Below are 21,094 nucleotides of genomic sequence, written 5' to 3'. Positions count from 1 at the left end.
AGTGATAAATACCACACTACTTCCTTATTGTCATCATTTGGTTACATATTGTGAAGCATGTTTTAGGGGCTGCACAATGATGAGAACTTCCTTGTCTCCGAGGGGCAGTTTGATAAATGATTGACTTGGCTGGCCTTGACTTTGATTACACAACATGATTGATAACAAAACAAACCACCTTAAAAACATCGACACCAGAGTACCACGGTTTGCCTTAAACTCATGAAGCCTTGAAGTTATATTGTTCAAGAATCAACGGGTAAATATCATTCATTTATTAAAGTCCAAAAATGACCCCTTTAAATGTAACAATATAACTTTAAATTGAATGTAAGTATTATAAAGGATGTAATAATACAGATTTTATCCAAAGCGACTTAGTCATGCGTGTATACATTTTACATATGGGGCGGCAGGGTAGCGTAGTAGTCAGAGTGTTGGACTAGTAACCGAAAGGTTGCAAGTTCAAACCCCTGAGCTGACAAGGTACAAATCTGTCGTTCTGCCCCTGAACAGGCAGTTAACCCACTGTTCCTAGGCCGTCATTGAAAATAAGAATGTGTTCTTAACTGACTTGCCTAGTTAAATAAAGGTGAAATAAAAAAAATAAAAAATAAAAACCAGAGATCAACTGGCGATAATGTAGTGGCCAGCTATGGTTGCAAAAGGCCCTATAACTTTCTAAAATTGGATTATATGGTGTGTAATGGCAGATTTCCTCCTCTTCATCTGAAGTGGTAAGTGTCCATGTCGTTTATTATAAAACATAAACTGAACACTAAGAACTACAAAACAATAAATGTGAACATGAATGAAAACCAAACCGAAACAGTCCCGTGAGGTGACAGACACGGAAACAAACACCCACAACCCAACAGTGAAACGCAGGCTACCTAAGTATGATGCTCAATCAGAGACAACTAACGACACCTGCCTCTGATTGAGAACCATACTAGGCCGAAACCTAAACATAGAAACACAAAACATAGACGGCCCACCCCAACTCACGCCCTGACCATACTAAACAAAGACAAATAAAGGTCAGAACGTGACATGGTGTTTATGATCAGTTCATAAAATCTTCACTTCAAACAAGTAATTTTATGTTCAAATGGAAGGTGTGTCTTAACATTGGTACGAACTAATCATGCACACGTGGTCCACTGTAGCACAGTTGGTAGAGGGTGGTGCTTGGACCACCAGGGTTATGGGCTCAATTCCCAGGGCCACCTGTATGTTTATTATTATTTTTTATTTTTTTAACCTTTATTTAACCAGGTAGGCTAGCTGAGAACACCTTTATTTAACCAGGTAGGCTAGTTGAGAACACCTTTATTTAACCAGGTAGGCTAGTTGAGAACACCTTTATTTAACCAGGTAGGCTAGTTGAGAACACCTTTATTTAACCAGGTAGGCTAGTTGAGAACAAGTTCTGATTTACAACTGCGACCTGGCCAAGAATAAAGCAAAGCGGTTTGACACAAACAACAACACAGAGTTACACATGGAATAAACAATAAACAAGTCAATAACACAAACAAGTCCATGACACAATAGAAAAAAATAAAGTCTATATACAGTGTGTGCAAAAGGCATGAGGAGGTAGGCAATAAATAATTACAATAATAATTACAATTTAGCAGATTAACACTGGAGTGATAAATGATCAGATGGTCATGTACAGGTATGTACATGTATATTGGTGTGCAAAAGAGCAGAAAAGTAAATAAAATAAAAACAGTATGGGGATGAGGTAGGTAGATTGGGTGGGCTATTTACAGATGGACTATGTACAGCTGCAGTAATCAGTTAGCTGCTCAGATAGTTGATGTTTAATGTTGGTGAGGGAAATAAAAGTCGAACTTCAGCGAATTATGCAATTCGTTCCAGTCACTGGCAGCAGAGAACTGGAAGGAAAGGTGGCCAAATGAGGTGTTGGCTTTGCATCAGTCATTGGCTTCATCAATAAGTGCATCGATGACGTCGTCCCCACAGTGACCGTACGTACATACCCCAACTAGAAGCCATGGATTACAGGCAGCATCCGCACTGAGCTAAAGACCAGAGCTGCCATTTTCAAAGAGCGGTACTCTAACCTGGAAGATTATAACAAATCCCGCTATGCCCTCCGACAAACCATCAAACAGGCATAGCATCAATACGTACTACACCGTCTCTGATACTCGCCGGATGTGGCAGGGCCTGCAAACAATTACAGACTACAAAGGGAAGCACAGCCAAGAGCTGCCCAGTGACACAAGCCTACCAGACGGGCTAAACTACTTCTATGCCCGCTTCGAGCCAAATAACACTGAAACTTGCATGAGAGCACCAGCTGTTCTGGAAGACTGTGTGATCACTCTGTCCACAGCCGATGTGAGTAAGACCTTAAAACAGGTCAACATTCACAAGGTTGCAGGGCCAGACGGATTACCAGGACGTGTACTGGGAGCATGCGCTGACCAACTGGCAAGTGTCTTCACTGACATTTTCAACCTCTCCCTGTCTGAGTCTGTAATACAAATATGTTTCAAGCAGACCGCCATAATGCCTGTGCCCAAGAACACTAAGGTAACCGGGCCTAAACGACTACCGACCCGTAGCACTCACATCTGTAGCCATGAAGTGCTTTGAAAGGCTGGCCATGGCTCACATCAACACCATCATCACAGAAACCCTAGACCAAAACAAAGGTCATATGGTTTGGTAAGAAGAATGCCCCACTCCCCACATGTGTGATTAATACTTCCTGAGGGTTTAGAGCTTGAGGTAGTCACCTCATACAAGTACTTGGGAGGATGGCTAGATGGTACACTGTCCTTCTCTCAGCACATATCAAAGCTGCAGGCTAAAGTTAAATATAGACTTGGTTTCCTCTATCATAATCACTCCTCTTTCACCCCAGCTCCGAAACTAACCCTGATTCAGATGACCATCAGAATCTAGATTACGGAGACATAATTTATAGATCGGCAGGTAAGGGTGGTCTCGAGCGGCTAGATGTTCTTTACCATTCGGCCATCAGATTTGCCACCAATGCCCCTTACAGGACACATCACTGCACTCTACACTCCTCTGTAAACTGGTAATCTCTGCATATCTGTCGCAAGACGCACTGGTTGATGCTTATTGATAAAACCCTCTTAGGCCTCACTCCCTGTCACGTTCTGACCTTAGTTCTTTTGTTATGTCTTTGTTTTAGTATGGTCAGGGCGTGAGTTGGGGTGGGTTGTCTATGTTTGTTTTTCTATGAGTTGGTAGTTCTGTGTTTGGCCTGGTATGGTTCTCAATCAGAGGCAGCTGTCAATCGTTGTCCCTGATTGAGAACCATACTTAGGCAGCCTGTTTTCACCCTTGAGTTGTGGGTGATTATTTTCTGTGTGTTCCACATGGAACTGTTTCGGTTTTTGTTTTGATTCGCTTGTTCTTTTGTATTCGTTTTCCATTAAATCTCATTATGGATACATACCACGCTGCATTTTGGCCCTCCGATCCTTCCTACTACTCCTCCTCCTCAGAGGAAGAAGAAACCCGTTACACTCCCCCCCTATCTGAGATATCTACTCCTCATCCTCCACACAAAACACCCGTTCTGCCAGTCACATTCTGTTAAAGGTCCCCAAAAGCACACACATCCCTGGGTCGCTCCTCTTATCAGTTCGCTGCAGCTAGCGACTGGAACAAGCTGCAACAAACATTCAAAATGGACAGGTTTATCTGAAAGACTAAATCATGGACACTCTTACTGACAGTTGGGGCTGCTTTGTGTGAGGTATTGTTGTCTCTACCTTCTTGCCCTGCCTTCTGAAAGTATTCATACCTGTTATGACATTGGCCTCTTTGGGTATAGCAACCCCATCCCCCTCTCCCTGCCTCCCCCTTGCCTCCTTCAACTAGGCTGCTGTGGTCAGAGGTCGTAAATTCCTGAGAAGACCCTGCCACATGGCCACATAGTAGAGAGAGGGTAAACTTTCATAGAGGACAAAGGAAATCCTTCCACCTCACAGAACTTGAGGTACAAACAAATTTTATGTTCCGGAGAAAGTGTAAAAGACCGTGAAGAATCCAGCTACGAACTGGTCCGTTTTTCACAACTTGGGAAGCTCATGGGAGACGGTGTGGCCACATTACCATAACGCTGTTTATATAATAGCCTCAGATAGTAGGTTTACATCTAATTGTTTTATAAGATGAATGAGTAAGTATGATACTAGAAATTAGAAGATATTCGTTCGGTGACCGAGCCGGAGTATTTAGCTGCCTACCGCACTAGTGTGGACAGACTACAGGAATATCGTATTATGTACCTTGTCGCTCCGGTCAACATAACGCTAGCAAAGTATGCTGAAAGGTTTAATGTGAGACATCACTAGTAAACCCACCCTTTCCATGGTGAGAGGACCCTATTTCATGCTTAGAATGTGATATCAGTATGGGGCTCCCGAGTGGCGCAATGGTCTAAGGCCCTGCATCTCAGTGCTAGAGGCGTCATTACAGACACCATGGTTTGAATCCAGGCTGTATCACACCCGGCCGTGATTGGGAATCCCATAGGGAGGCGCACATCGGCCCAGCGTCGTCTGGGTTTGGCCGGTGTAGGCCGTCATTGTAAATAAGAATTTGTTCTTAACTGACTTTCCTTATTAAATAAACATACAAAATATATATATCTGGTGAGAGGACACCCATAACAGTATATTTAATCTACTATAAACTCACAAAGCAGTCTCTATAAACTTCTGCAGCCACAGTGTGGTTGTTATTAAGATGTAAAAAAGTCTAATTGTGTTTCCTGTTTGTGATCCAGTTTTACATAGCACACCATCTATTTAATTTGGTAAGTAGTACTGTAGATGTTGTGGGAAGATCATTAGGTTTTTTTCACAATGTCAGATATTCAATATGACTTGCACAAACATTTTTGCAGTTGAATTGACCAACTGTGCTATTTTTCACTTTGCCATTCATTGCAGCTATTTCTCTGAAAACAGAAACTGTGAGGACATTTTCTGCAACAATTAAAATAGATGTAAAAGTCTGTCGTGGAAATTTCCTCTATTTACCAAATCATGGGAGTAAACCACACACACAAGTCAGAGTTAGTTATCAAAGTCCATCTTTAATTATATGAGCTCTATCACAATCCTGTGACTCTCAGGCAATTCAGTGTCTAACCATGAATTCTCTGAGAGCCCCCCTTCATTGCAACTGAGATCCTTTAATAGCAAAGAACACACATAGTCAGACAGCATAGACATCATAAATCGTTCAGCTTTGTCTCCTTACTCAAACCCCAGAACCATAAACCAACCCTCCATATCAACAGGCATATATCAAATTGTCATTTAGATACAACCAACTCTAAATACAACCAATCCTGGACAAGCTCACGGAGAGGAGAATGATTGCTATAGGTTAAGATAGGGACAACATTAGAGGGAGCATAGAATGATTCCAGACACTGCCACCCTCCTTTCCCCGCTGGGAAAGGTAGGGAGTGACTCCACACAGACATTGTGGAGCCAAGAGATATGTTTACACATGATGATACTTTGACCTCTCTCCTCTCTGCGGCCCATGCAACTTAGTCTTGACATAGAACAGATACAGTGCCTTGCGAAAGTATTCGGCCCCCTTGAACTTTGCGACCTTTTGCCACATTTCAGGCTTCAAACATAAAGATATAAAACTGTATTTTTTTGTGAAGAATCAACAACAAGTGGGACACAATCATGAAGTGGAACGACATTTATTGGATATTTCAAACTTTTTTAACAAATCAAAAACTGAAAAATTGGGCGTGCAAAATTATTCAGCCCCTTTACTTTCAGTGCAGCAAACTCTCTCCAGAAGTTCAGTGAGGATCTCTGAATGATCCAATGTTGACCTAAATGACTAATGATGATAAATACAATCCACCTGTGTGTAATCAAGTCTCCGTATAAATGCACCTGCACTGTGATAGTCTCAGAGGTCCGTTAAAAGCGCAGAGAGCATCATGAAGAACAAGATACAGATCAGTATCTCAATGCATTCTTAATCTAAATTACCTCAATTTACATGGTGTAGACCTCTTCAATCAACCTGATACCACAAAAGTATACACAATTTAATGACACAGTTTGATTGCCCCCACCTTCCTCTCAGGCATGGCATCTTCTGGCATCTTCGTTTTTCTTCAGATATCTTTACAGTTCAAAGTGGACGGCCCATGATAATGTCCCAATTTCAATGTCTCATCTTTACCACTCATGTCTTGTCCATTCGTCAACCAATATACCAGCATCATAAGAACATGTTAGAACAGATCTTTCTCCATGATCACTCCAAGTGGACTCCTCACAGTATGAGAGAACCATGAAAGAAAAGCAGTTGATAGCTTAGATCTGATACTGTACACCAATTTCTGGCTTGGTTCTTTTCTCTCGGTCGAAGTGGTTTAAAACCTCCTTCAATGCCTTTGTCTCTCTTCTTCAGCCAGTTAGAGGGGGTTTTGAGGTACACACACCATTCGGTCCAAATTATCTCTTCCATGCATTAAGATACCGTCTGATCACTTTTCATGATAACCTCGAAAGAACAGATCAGAACAACAGTTTAGTTCAGTTCATTAACTACATGATAAATTATTACTTTTACCAATTATTCTTAATACACATATCTAAACATATTTCACAGAGAATATCAAAACATTCTATTGAAACTATTCTTTCAAATTGGTTTATACTCCCCATCTCACTGTCAACTCCATCGTAGAGTCAAGGATCAAGAAATTAGACCTATACACCTCGGGAATAGAACAAAACAAACACAACAATACAATACACTCAACAATACAATTCACTCATTCACATATCACTTAAGTTGTATAACTTCAATTCAAACCCTCAAAAAACTGAATCCTCCCCCATGTTTTACACACATCTCTCCGTATGAGAGTAATGTAAAACAAAATTTCAGCTAGCCTAATCAAATTAAAATCACTAAACTGAAAAAAAACTCCACAAAGAAAAATTATTTAACCCCTATGGTCATAGGAAAATAGACTTAAAGCAGCATATCCTTAGTTAAAAGCAATGCCATCCACAGTGGGCCAAATTACAAATATGGCTAAGAAACATATTTACCAATTACACAAATTATCTTGAAAGCAGTATTACAAATGACCCTAATTTCATTATCCAAATGGCTTTCCAATGCGGGTGATCAAGCCACAACGGAAAGTCATCAGAAGGTCATAGGTCATACAAAACCCTTCAAAGCAGTGTTTCACTATATAAAACAATTTGCAAACAATAATCAACTAGTTCCAAACATTTTTGTATTTCCATGTTCCCAGAACATTCCTTTATCAAAATAATTTGCGTGTGTAATGAAAAGTCAGAAAATAAAAACTCATTCAAATCCCAATGTGGCAGTTTATGGCCTCAATTTCACTCACTCTCCCCAAGAGTATAGTCCCTGGAAACATTCCAGAGAGAGACAGTGAAATATCAATTTTCCCGGAGAAAACACAAAAACACTTAGTATTCATTACACTACATCGATTCAGAAACTCAAACGTGAACTAACCAAACCTAATGATAATTCCACTGTACCTCAAATCATTAATCATAAGTTTTAATCAAATCAATGTATATGCATGATACAATGTTTAATTAAGTTAAATCAACTCCTAAAAAACATTTTAATCAGCAACCTAATAATTTCAATCTGTTGATATAAATTTAGTAAAAACCAATCCTGATTTTTTTAATGCAAATCTAAAATCCTTCAAAAGTCGGTGCTGTCTCATCATCGTAAAAATAAAATAAACGTATTTTTTCCCCCACTGATATCCACAAAGGTCAATACTGTTCAGCACATCCATGAATGATCTTCCTTTAGGTTGTACAGGGTCTGAAGTTCCAATGTATGCAGATGATACAGTGATAAATTCATGCAAATAACAAACTACACAAGAACTCACTACTATAATGATTCAGATGACAAAATTGCTCAGAGACTCATGTTTACATCTCAATAAAATAAAACACAGTCTGCATGTTCCTCAAAAACAACCACTGATGTAAAAAGCTCCTGGTGGTATCTGATTTTAAGTGCCAAGGCATCATACTTGATTCCAACCTTTCTTTTAAAAAGCAAATAATAAAGGAACTCAAATACAAAATTCAACCTAGCTAAATTCCCAAAACATATGAAATCGTTTTGACTATTGCGGTAACAACACTATAATTCAAATCTATGATACTCCCCCACTTAACATACTTAGTTTACTAGTTTGGCCCAAGCTTGCTTTTCAACATTCATACCCATTCAGTCTTCTGTCAACAGGTTCTCATACCATTCAATCCAGCAATCATCTTTAATGACCTGACATTGTTCCACATAATGGAAACATACCATAATGTTAGACTATTTATTTTTCTCATTGGGCAAAAATATAACCCCTCTCATTTCAACGATTTTTCCTTACCTCTATGTAAGATTAAAACCCCAACTTTATAACTTCCTCTTCTCTTTGCTCTTCACACTTATGAAGTGTATCCTATTTCTTTAAAAACAACACGCAGCGCCAAGATTATAACATGCGTCAGTCAATCTATAAGAATGCAAAAACATTTCGGTTACCACTTTCCATTGCCATTCTCTCCCCGCTATTATTCAGAATTCCTTAGGTAACTGCCCTCCCTATTGATACAGTAATTTAAATACGACCCAATTCTCAATACATTATTCCAGCAGATAATTTAGTGAACAGACATCGTCTTGCATCAGAATTCGCTTCGTTATTATTTTAAATTGAATTAGTCTATCAATTTAACCTAAACAATCTATTGAAAACGTTCAATTTATCTCTTATACAAACACCAGCGACCATAACTTTCCAGGCGAAACATACAAATAGATTATTTACAATCAAAAACTCTGAATTCAGCTAGCGCCATGACTGGGAAGGGAACCCGGGCCTCCCGTGTTGCAAGCGAGAATTCTTGGCGCCCCCCCCCCCCTGGGTTGTGCCGTGGCGAGGTCTTTGTGGGCTATACTCAGCCTTGTCTCAGGATGGTAAGTTGGTGGTTGAAGATATCCCTCTAGTGGTGTGGGGGCTGTGCTTTGGCAAAGTGGGTGGGGTTATATCCTTCCTGTTTGGCCCTGTCCGGGGGTGTCCTCGGATGGGGCCACAGTGTCTCCTGACCCCTCCTGTCTCAGCCTCCAGTATTTATGCTGCAGTAGTTTATGTGTCGGGGGGCTAGGGTCAGTTTGTTATATCTGGAGTACTTCTCCTGTCCTATTCGGTGTCCTGTGTGAATTTAAGTGTGCATTCTCTAATTCTCTCTTTCTCTCTCTCGGAGGACCTGAGCCCTAGGACCATGCCCCAGGACTACCTGACATGATGACTCCTTGCTGTCACCAGTCCACCTGGCCGTGCTGCTGCTCCAGTTTCTTTCAACTGTTCTGCCTTATTATTATTCGACCATGCTGGTCATTTATGAACATTTGAACATCTTGGCCATGTTCTGTTATAATCTCCACCCGGCACAGCCAGAAGAGGACTGGCCATCCCACATATGCTCTCTCTAATTCTCTCTTTCTTTCTCTCTCTCTGAGGACCTGAGCCCTAGGACCATGCCCCAGGAATACCTGACATGATGACTCCTTGCTGTCCCCAGTCCACCTGACTGTGCTGCTGCTCCAGTTTCAACTGTTCTGCCTTATTATTATTCGACCATGCTGGTCATTTATGAACATTTGAACATCTTGACCATGTTCTGTTATAATCTCCACCCGGCACAGCCAGAAGAGGACTGGCCACCCCACATAGCCTGGTTCCTCTCTAGGTTTCTTCCTAGGTTTTGGCCTTTCTAGGGAGTTTTTCCTAGCCACCGTGCTTCTACACCTGCATTGCTTGCTGTTTGGGGTTTTAGGCTGGGTTTCTGTACAGCACTTTGAGATATCAGCTGATGTACGAAGGGCTATATAAATAAATTTGATTTGATTTGATAATCAGTTTCTAGAGCTCAATTTCCCAGATTTTGTAGATTATTTTAATAGTGCTTAAAAACGTCCTCCTTATCAAATTATCCTTTTAAGATATCAACTCAAAACCTACGTACGTCTACGAATGGGTGGTTTAAATTGTATCTAATGATTCTCCGCATTACTTTATCAACTTTCTAGTAATTGATTACACACACATACAATTCATCATAATTTCAAATAATTCACAGAATCCATATAAAACTTAAGAAATCTTAGGTACTCACACAGAACTTTCAGGATCATCCACACAGGATTGGTCAGATGTTCACATAGAACTGGTCAGACGTCCACACAGAACATCAAAAGGTTTTCCCACACAGAGTCAACCCTACCCCGCTCACACAGAACGGTCCGACAACTATTACCTAGTGATCCCATAACAAAATACTCACACAGAGTAACCCAGGGCATACCTGGCTAGCACATTTAAAATAATTGGAATTCTTGATAACATGCATGAGGTTTTGTTGAACGTTACTCAGAGTAACACGGTTCTACTCAAAACGCTGCAGGCCAAAGACGATCAGTTAATGAACACAATGACAAAGTTGGATGACAAATCAGCAGAACTCATTGAAGTCGCTGACCAATTGAATGATGAGGGAACTCAGGTGATGAAGATGGAAATATTGATTTCTAAGCAAGCGGAGGAAATCTCATCACTGAATCTCTCGCTCCGTACTCAAGACCTCTATCTGCAAACCATGACAGATAAGTTTGAGACCGAAAGGAGAAAGTGTGACACTCACGTGTCCAAAATCAGTTCTCTAAGCGCTCAAGTGGACTCTGCAATGCAGCAGAATACCACCCTTAGGTACCATCTGGAGGAAGTACAGAATGGTCACACTCTACAGCGTGACTACCAATCCAAGAAACCGGAGCCCTGTACTCACAGGAGTAAAGACGATAGGCTTCAGACCTTGCCTCCCTCATGTGTCCCTCAGTCTTCTCCTCTTGGCCATTCGGCACTGAGTAATATTGCGCCTCTTGGCCAACAACAACAAGGCTGGGCTTCTCCTCTTGGCCTTTCGGGCCCACTTTCCCCACAGGATGAAGCCAACCCTCTCCGCCCGCTTGGCGCAGAATACCTTGACAAACTCTGCAAGAATTTCCCCACCTTTGACCCCGTTCCAGGTCAGCCAAACGATACTGAGACGTTCCTAGCTGACATAGAGGACGCGTTGGATGGCTATCCGAACGCTACGGGTTCTGACAGGGTTTACCTGTTGAAGGGAACATCGAATAGACACGTGACAAGGTTCATTCGTCTACAACAGCAACACGTGCTAAAAGACTACGCTAATCTTGCCACAGTTTTGAAAGTACAATTCAGTGGTTCTGCGACTCGCAAACACGATAGCTCACTGGCTAACACCGTCAAACAAGCTCGGAACGAATACCCACAAGCTTACTGTCATAGGCTTCGTTCAGCTTACTTTGGCCTACTCACTGAAACAGGCATGGAAGACCTGTTACCTTTTAAACAAATGTTCCTGTCGAACATGTATCCTACCTTCATTACCTAATTGGGCCCTGCCGCCCACGTTGGCTTGCCTATCTTACAACTCAGAGAGCTTGCAAGCACAGCTTTTGAGGCATCAAAAGTTCACAACACTAAGAGCCCTGACCATTCGGTTTTAAAGTTTGACCAGGAGCACTCACTCCGGTCAGAGGGTGCATTATCAGGTATTGGAGCATTGAGAGATGACGCACAACAACAGTTTCTACCACGAAACCATGATTCCAATAACCTCCGTGGTCGAAATAACTGTAAAGTACGTCACTCTCAAAACGACTACCGCTACAATCGACCTGTTCGCTACGTTCCTGCACCCAACCCACACAAAGTGTCAGAGCACAAGGGTAACAAAGGGGTGAAGGACGATCAAAACGTAGACCAATGCTCTCCAGAAGTTCCACTACGGGAAGAACTAAAGCGAGAACAATTTGAGAAAAGGGTAAAAGATAAGTCACAAGGACTAGACGGGGAATTACTGGACACCAGGTCCGCAGGAATCAACACCCATAGCAAGGACGTTAAAGTTCAAATTTCTCCCGCTCTCATTCAAGACCCTATCCAGGGCCCACTTGATCAAGAAACAACCCCACAGACTTTGTCTATAGACTCTGATACAAAGGTTGCGAAGAAAAAGGTCAAATGTTTCGTTAAAGCCAAGCCCACTCAAAATCGGAAAAGTCAATCTGCTTCCACCTTGAACAGAAATGGCACATCACGTCGTTGCGAGCGACCACTCCACTTCGTGGGGAATATGTCCACTTACCACAAATCTAAACGGCCATTCCTGGAAACAGTCCTGGAAGACTGCTTAACTTGTGATGCGCTAATTGATTCGGGTGCGACAATATCACTCATCTCTCAAACATTTTTTGATGATCTCAAAAGGGCTTTGAAGCCAACTAAACGTTGGTTAAAAGTGGAACGATGCGACACTACACTTCGAGGAGTCACTCAGACTACCTCGTCTCTCACATTGAGAGTCATGCTGAAACTACACTTCAAGGACGTATCGCTCGTTCACCCTGTGTATGTTACCAGCCTCGAAACTGTAACCCTGCTACTTGGAGCAGACTTGATGGATCAGTTACTCCCATTGATGGATTGGAAAACCAACCAGGTATGGTCACAGGCTACAGTGCCTCCTCCACTTACCACACTGTCTTCCCCTAACGCTAGCTGCAACGCAGTCATTCACGAGGGGTATCTGTCAAAAGCACCCCTTTGAAAAAAGACGTTTAGAAACCTCTTTGGGCAGAATCCGATCCAAGGAGATATTACGATATCTCAACACATTCCATCAGCCAACTTGATTCACCATTCTTTTCATGATTTCGAGACAGCTGTCTCTGTGAATACGCAACTTCCCTCCTCCTTGCAGTCGCCACTGAGCGTTTTGAAGCACAAACACCAGGAGATTTGGTTGAAAGGTTACAGCCATTCTCATAACATCGCGGCCAGTGACAACTCGTACATAGGGTCCGACCTTTTCGTTTGCGCCTCGGACATCAACACCACCCGCTGGTGGAATAGTAGCCCAGACCCATGATGAGCCTCATCGAGGCCAGTGGGGGGGGTCGAGACTACGGACAACACCGTACAAGGCCGCCAGAGCATAAATCAAATCTAGTTGTAAACTCCCATTTTGAGAACAGTGAGGAGCAGACAGGCCCCTATACGGGGATTATCTTAGAACACATCTAAGATAGTACTGAGGTGTACCACACTGGTCGTAAAGGAAGTCCAGTGGACTTGTCCACCTCCAAAACAAATGGCAACAATAATCTTTCCTTGCCATGTGTAGTAATCACTACAAGACAACTAGTAAAATGCTCCAATCATGTGTTCCGGTAGTATAATATTTCAGAATAAATAGCTAGGATAACTGGTCCCTTTGAGCACCAGTACCAATACCAGCAACAGTCAGTCTAGCTACAATCAGTATGAAGGTTAGAGACCTAACCAATCAAATGACCCTTGACAATAGCGACATAGGAGTCACTCAGAGTGCAACACGTGGAAGGGAATCTCCAGTGCACTCTTCCAATGGTTAACACACATGTCACTAATAAATAGAATCCTCCATTCAGGCGGAAAATTATTAGAATCATTAACCATGATCACACCACGTACGACTGGTCTAATACTTAGAGTACTTCCTTCATGAGGTTAGCTCTTCCCTGAATAACATAGCTATGAAATAGACTTCATACCTATCGCTACTACAATAGTGGAAGACGCAGTGACTTGTAGTAAAAACTACTACAGACTCTCTTGACACCAATTCTGACTGACCTCCAGGCATTGACCTGAAAATTACCTGACTACGTCAGACTCATTCTGAACAAGTTGTAATCTGCCAGGATGCTTGGTTTTCTTCCCTTGACATGCGCACTTGTGTAAGCATAAACGCACATGCACAACGGAACATCCCATTAGGATTCATGCTAGGACCACTTAAGGGTCCAAGCAAAATACCAGCCTTAGTAAATAAAGTTGAACGTTTACTTCTAGGCTTTTGACTCTACAGCACTCACCAGTTTTCTTCCCAGAAGTCCATAGGTCATCCCTGTAGACTGCCCAAAACTAGTGACTTACAGCTGTAAATTTATCATATAATTATCAACTTAGGATAGTGCCTAAGCAACACACCAAGTAGGAAAACCCTAGATATGGCATTAGAGACAATGCCATGATAGTCATTTTGCCAGAACATTGGACGTATATAGAATACAGTCCAATTAGATTGTTTTTGTGTGAGAACTATATTTTGTATATCTTTTGTTTATGCTTTCATTCCTTTTCGGTTCAGTTCCTTTGACACTTAGGAAGTGATAGAGCCATAAACAAAGTCCCCATACAAACATCACTTAGTGCCACAACGCCGCTCATTGGGGAATGAATGTAATTATATATATTTCATGAGTGTGTGTGCGTTGTTAACATCTGCCCAAGTTACTGCCCAGATCTTCCAGTCTGGACGACGACCAGATGACTGGTCTGGAACGGCGACCCCAAATCCGGACACCCACGGTCCATCCTTGTGGCGGCATGCCCCGCTGTCAGAGAGCCTACCAAGGTAAACCACCAGCGGGGGGGGGGGGGGGGAACCGCAACGGCGATCACCAACCAGGACATCACCAACCATGGCCCTCCCTGGGGTACTTTGCAGCTTCCAGGGAACCTACCAAGGAACATCACTAGAAGGGACCGCAAGGGCGATCACCAACCGGACATCAAGTGCCATCCTTGTGGTGGACTGCTCCGCTTTCAGAGAAGCCTACCAAGTTCAACCACCAGAGGGGACTGCAATGATGATCTACAAACAGGACATCACGTGTTCATGATTTTATGTTGATTTGTAACTTGCAGGACAAACAAGAACCAAACCACCAGGGGATGTATGTCATGACGTTGGCCTCTTTGGGTATAGCAACCCCATCCCCCTCTCCCTGCCTCCCCCTTGCCTCCTTCAACTAGGCTGCTGTGGTCAGAGATCGTAAATTCCTGAGAAGACCCTGCCACATGGCCACATAGTAGAGAGAGGGTAAACTTTCATAGAGGACAAAGGAAATCCTTCCACCTCACAGAACTTGAGGTACAAACAAATTTTATGTTCCGGAGAAAGTGTAAAAGACCGGTGAAGAATCCAGCTACGAACTGGTCCGTTTTTCACAACTTGGGAAGCTCATGGGAGACGGTGTGGCCACATTACCATAACGCTGTTTATAAAATAGCCTCAGATAGTAGGTTTACATCTAATTGTTTTATAAGATGAATGAGTGAGTATGATACTGTTTGTATAATTGTGTAATATGATTTTTGACTGTTTAATTAATAAAAATACAATTCCCTTTTGATTTTAACTAAATCAGAGGACCGCCCCTGAGCCCAGTTAGGGTCATACATCCTGGGACAGCCCTCTTCGGCCCTTCCGAATAAAACCCAACTTTGAGAAATTATCAGCAGACCAAGCTTACCTCAATTACGAGATGGCTAAAGGTTGCAGACCATGTTTTTCTCCATTAGGAGGGGAACAAAGGTTGTAGATCATTGCTGAAAATTTTAACCATACCACGTGGTTAAACTCTTAGACTCTCGATACCGACAGAATAAGAACAAGTCTTTGATATTAATTACTAGTCTGCAGCTAGGAATTCGGCATCATTGAACGCAAAGAATGACAACCACCGAAACATCCATTCTATAACGAATATCACTCTGAACAATCCACTCTAACCACAACCGAGAGAGAGAGGGAGGGAGACGGACAATTCTACAAAATAAATTAACTTTTCACCAGCGATCAAGACGACACACTGAGCGTAAATATATATATATATTGATTGCAATTGTTCCCGACTGAGTGAGCGTTCATGTGCAAAGGATTAGCATTTCAATTGTTATAGTTATCACTTTGTAGTGACTTCTTAGTTGACCCCCACTTCCCCTTTTTGTCTAACAAGCCGCCATGCCCACTAGGGCGCATTTTCCTATTATTACATTTACTTTGTTTGTTTGTTTGTTTATGCATTTCTGTGAATTACTTAGTTAGTAATAAATAAATGATTTAAGACAATTGATGTATGGATGACTCATAGTGAAGACTGGGTTCGTGCAGATAACCAACAATTTACGACGTTTGGAATGAGACTAACGTGAGGTAGAGTAAATCATTCATTAATTCGAAGACTAATTGATCAGATAAAATATCTGAAAAGTTATTTTAGGAAATTATAACTTTGTAATCTGAATATTTTTCCTTGGTGCCCCGACTTCCTAGTTAATTAGTTACGTGATTAATCAGTTGATCGCGCAGTAACTAACTACAGAGAATCTTTGATAAAAACTATCAGTCTTCAGTTAATGATAGTAAAGACACGACATTTATGGCGCCCCCTTGTGAGGACTAAAACAAGGACGCACGTTTGGGTCATTTTGATAATATACATTGACGCCCCGTCGCGAGGCATCTAATATAGAATTAGACTTTGCTGTGGAATTCTATATATCAATTGTGCAAACAGAAGTGTACGAACAGACTGCTTTGTATACATTCAAATTGGTTGTATGTGTGTTCCCATTTGAAGAGGCTACAGTGAGCCTCCGGTTGTGGTTTTTAGCGTCAGAGCAATGAGTGATAAATTCCAGATTTAGTCCGTTAGGCCAAACGGTACTATTTCTGTCGGTCAATATTAACTTCTAGAGCCACAAAGGTTAGAAATTAGAAGATATTCGTTCGGTGACCGAGCCGGAGTATTTAGCTGCCTACCGCACTAGTGTGGACAGACTACAGGAATATCGTATTATGTACCTTGTCGCTCCGGTCAACATAACGCTAGCTAAAAAAGTCTAATTGTGTTTCCTGTTTGTGATCCAGTTTTACATAGCACACCATCTATTTAATTTGGTAAGTAGTACTGTAGATGTTGTGGGAAGATCATTAGGTTTTTTTCACAATGTCAGATATTCAATATGACTTGCACAAACATTTTTGCAATTGAATTGACCAACTGTGCTATTTTTCACTTTGCCATTCATTGCAGCTATTTCTCTGAAAACAGAAACTGTGAGGACATTTTCTGCAACAATTAAAATAGATGTAAAAGTCCCTTCAGTCACAAACGAGAAAAGTCCCTATCATCATGTAGAATGTGGATTTTGACAATTATTTGTTCTTCTTTAGCGGGTGTAAACATCTCTTCACAGGTGTAAACATCTCTTCAATTCCGTTTGCTTCCCTCTCTTCTAGGAAATAAAATCCTCAATCAAGGCCCACAGAGATGAACATGGGAACAATACAAATTAAATACATTTTTCCCCAACGAAACGCCCCAAATTATTCAAATGCCATAGATATGGCGTTTTCAATACTGTCTTGCACCTAGGCATTTTTATTGTTTGTTTTTAAAACTTAAGTTATTAAAAAATAACTTTCCTTGGATTAGGCCAAGGGTTCTCAAACTATTTTGGCCCATTTTGATATTAAAACATTTAGCAACAGGGCAATAAAGTGTTGGTCCTGTGTTTCATGAGCTGAAATAAAATATCCTAGACATTTCCCATAGGCACAAAATCCTTATTATTCTCAAATGTTCACATCCCTTTTAGTGAGCATTTCTCCATCCACCTGACAGGTGTGACATGTCAAGAAGTTGATTAAACAGCATGATCATTACACAGGTGCACCTTGTGCTGGGGACAATAAAAGGCCACTCTAATATGTGCTGTTTTGTCAGACAACACAATGCCACAGATGTCTCAAGTTTTGAGGAAGCATGCAATTGGCATGCTGACTGCAGGAATGTCCATCAGAGCTGCTGCGAGAGAATTTAATGTGCATTTTTCTACCATAAGCCGCCTCATCATTTTAGAGAATTAGGCAATACGGACAACGAGCGGTTTGCTGATGTTGTGAACAGAGTGCCCCATGGTGGCGGTGGGGTTGTGTTATGGGCAGGCATAAGCTACGGACAACGAAAACAATTGCGTATTATCAATGCCAATTTGAAAGCACAGAGAGAACTTGACGAGATCCTGAGGCCCATTGTCGTGCCATTCATCCACCGCCATCACCTCATGTTTCAGCATGATAATGCACAACCCCATGTCGCAAGGACCTGTACACAATTCCTGGAAGCTGAAAACGTCCCAGTTCTTCCATGGCCTAAATACTCATCAGACATGTCACCCATTGAACAATGGGTACGACAGCATGTTCCAGTTCCCACCAATATCCAGCAACTTTGCCCAGCCATTGAAGAGGAGTGGGGACAACATTCCGCAGGCCAGAATCAACAGCCGGATCAACTCTATGCGAAGGAGATGTGTTGTGCTACACATGCAAATGGTGGTCACAGGAGATACTGACTGGTTTCTGATGCACGCCTCTACCTTTAAAAAAAAAGAAACCAACAAATGACTATAAGTATGTGGACACCTGCTCGTCGAACATCTCATTCCAAAATCATGGGCATTTATAAGGCGTTGGTCCCCCTTCGCTTCTATATCAATCAAATTTATTTGATATAGCCCTTCGTACATCAGCTGATATCTCAAAGTGCTGTACAGAAACCCAGCCTAAAACCCCAAACAGCAAGCAATGCAGGTGAAGAAGCACGGTGGCTAGGAAAAACTCCCTAGAAAGGCCAAAACCTAGGAAGAAACCTAGAGAGGAACCAGGCTATGTGGGGTGGCCAGTCCTCTTCTGGCTGTGCCGGGTGGAGATTATAACAAAACATGGTCAAGATGTTCAAATGTTCATAAATGACCAGCATGGTCGAATAATAATAAGGCAGAATAGTTGAAACTGGAGCAGCAGCACAGTCAGGTGGACTGGGGACAGCAAGGAGTCATCATGTCAGGTATTCCTGGGGCATGGTCCTAGGGCTCAGGTCCTCCGAGAGAGAGAAAGAAAGAGAGAATTAGAGAGAGCATATGTGGGATGGCCAGTCCTCTTCTGGCTGTGCCGGGTGGAGATTATAACAGAACATGGCCAAGATGTTCAAATGTTCATAAATGATCAGCATGGTTGAATAATAATAAGGCAGAACAGTTGAAACTGGAGCAGCAGCACAGCCAGGTGGACTGGGGACAGCAAGGAGTCATCATGTCAGGTAGTCCTGGGGCATGGTCCTAGGGCTCAGGTCCTCCGAGAGAGAGAAAGAGAGAAGGAGAGAATTAGAGAACGCACACTTAGATTCACACAGGACACCGAATAGGACAGGAGAAGTACTCCAGATATAACAAACTGACCCTAGCCCCCCGACACATAAACTACTGCAGCATAAATACTGGAGGCTGAGACAGGAGGGGTCAGGAGACACTGTGGCCCACTCCGAGGACACCCCCGGACAGGGCCAAACAGGAAGGATATAACCCCACCCACTTTGCCAAAGCACAGCCCCCACACCACTAGAGGGATATCTTCAACCACCAACTTACCATCCTGAGACAAGGCTGAGTATAGCCCACAAAGACCTCCGCCACGGCACAACTTAAGGGGGGGGGGGGGGGCGCCAACCCAGACAGGATGACCACATCAGTGACTCAACCCACTCAGGTGACGCACCTCCTCCAGGGACGGCATGAGAGAGCCCCAGTAAAGCCAGTGACTCAGCCCCTGTAATAGGGTTAGAGGCAGAGAATCCCAGTGGAAAGAGGGGAACCGGCCAGGCAGAGACAGCAAGGGTGGTTCGTTGCTCCAGAGCCTTTCCGTTCACCCTCCCACTCCTGGGCCAGACTACACTCAATCATATGACCCACTGAAGAGATGAGTCTTCAGTAGAGACTTAAAGGTTGAGACCGAGTTTGCGTCTCTGACATGGGTAGGCAGACCGTTCCATAAAAATGGAGCTCTATAGGAGAAAGCCCTGCCTCCAGCTGTTTGCTTAAAAATTCTAGGGACAATTAGGAGGCCTGCGTCTTGTGACCGTAGCGTACGTGTAGGTATGTACGGCAGGACCAAATCAGAGAGATAGATAGGAGCAAGCCCATGTAATGCTTTGTAGGTTAGCAGTAAAACCTTGAAATCAGCCCTTGCTTTGACAGGAAGCCAGTGTAGAGAGGCTAGCACTGGAGTAATATGATCAAATTTTTTGGTTCTAGTCAGGATTCTAGCAGCCGTATTTAGCACTAACTGAAGTTTATTTAGTGCTTTATCCGGGTAGCCGGAAAGTAGAGCATTGCAGTAGTCTAACCTGGAAGTGACAAAAGCATGGATTAATTTTTCTGCATCATTTTTGGACAGAAAGTTCCTGATTTTTGCAATGTTACGTAGATGGAAAAAAGCTGTCCTTGAAATGGTCTTGATATGTTCTTCAAAAGAGAGATCAGGGTCCAGAGTAACGCCGAGGTCCTTCACAGTTTTATTTGAGACGACTGTACAACCATTAAGATTAATTGTCAGATTCAACAGAAGATCTCTTTGTTTCTTGGGACCTAGAACAAGCATCTCTGTTTTGTCCGAGTTTAAAAGTAGAAAGTTTGCAGCCATCCACTTCCTTATGTCTGAAACACATTCTTCTAGCAAGGGCAATTTTGGGGCTTCACCATGTTTAATTGAAATGTACAGCTGTGTGTCATCTGCATAGCAGTGAAAGTTAACATTATGTTTTCGAATAACATCCCCAAGAGGTAAAATATATAGTGAAAACAATAGTGGTCCTAAAACGGAACCTTGAGGAACACCGAAATTTACAGTTGATTTGTCAGAGGACAAACCATTCACAGAGACAAACTGATATCTTTCCGACAGATAAGATCTAAACCAGGCCAGAACTTGTCCGTGTAGACCAATTTGGGTTTCCAATCTCTCCAAAAGAATGTGGTGATCGATGGTATCAAAAGCAGCACTAAGGTCTAGGAGCACGAGGACAGATGCAGAGCCTCGGTCCGATGCCATTAAAATGTCATTTACCACCTTCACAAGTGCCGTCTCAGTGCTATGATGGGGTCTAAAACCAGACTGAAGCATTTCGTATACATTGTTTGTCTTCAGGAAGGCAGTGAGTTGTTGCGCAACAGCCTTTTCTAAAA

This window comes from Oncorhynchus mykiss, chromosome 11 (assembly GCF_057628025.1).
Source record: "Oncorhynchus mykiss isolate SJ-2025 chromosome 11, ASM5762802v1, whole genome shotgun sequence".
NCBI lineage: Eukaryota > Metazoa > Chordata > Actinopteri > Salmoniformes > Salmonidae > Oncorhynchus > Oncorhynchus mykiss.
The sequence above is the reverse complement of the archived record's forward strand: the minus strand, read 5'-3'. Positions refer to the sequence as shown.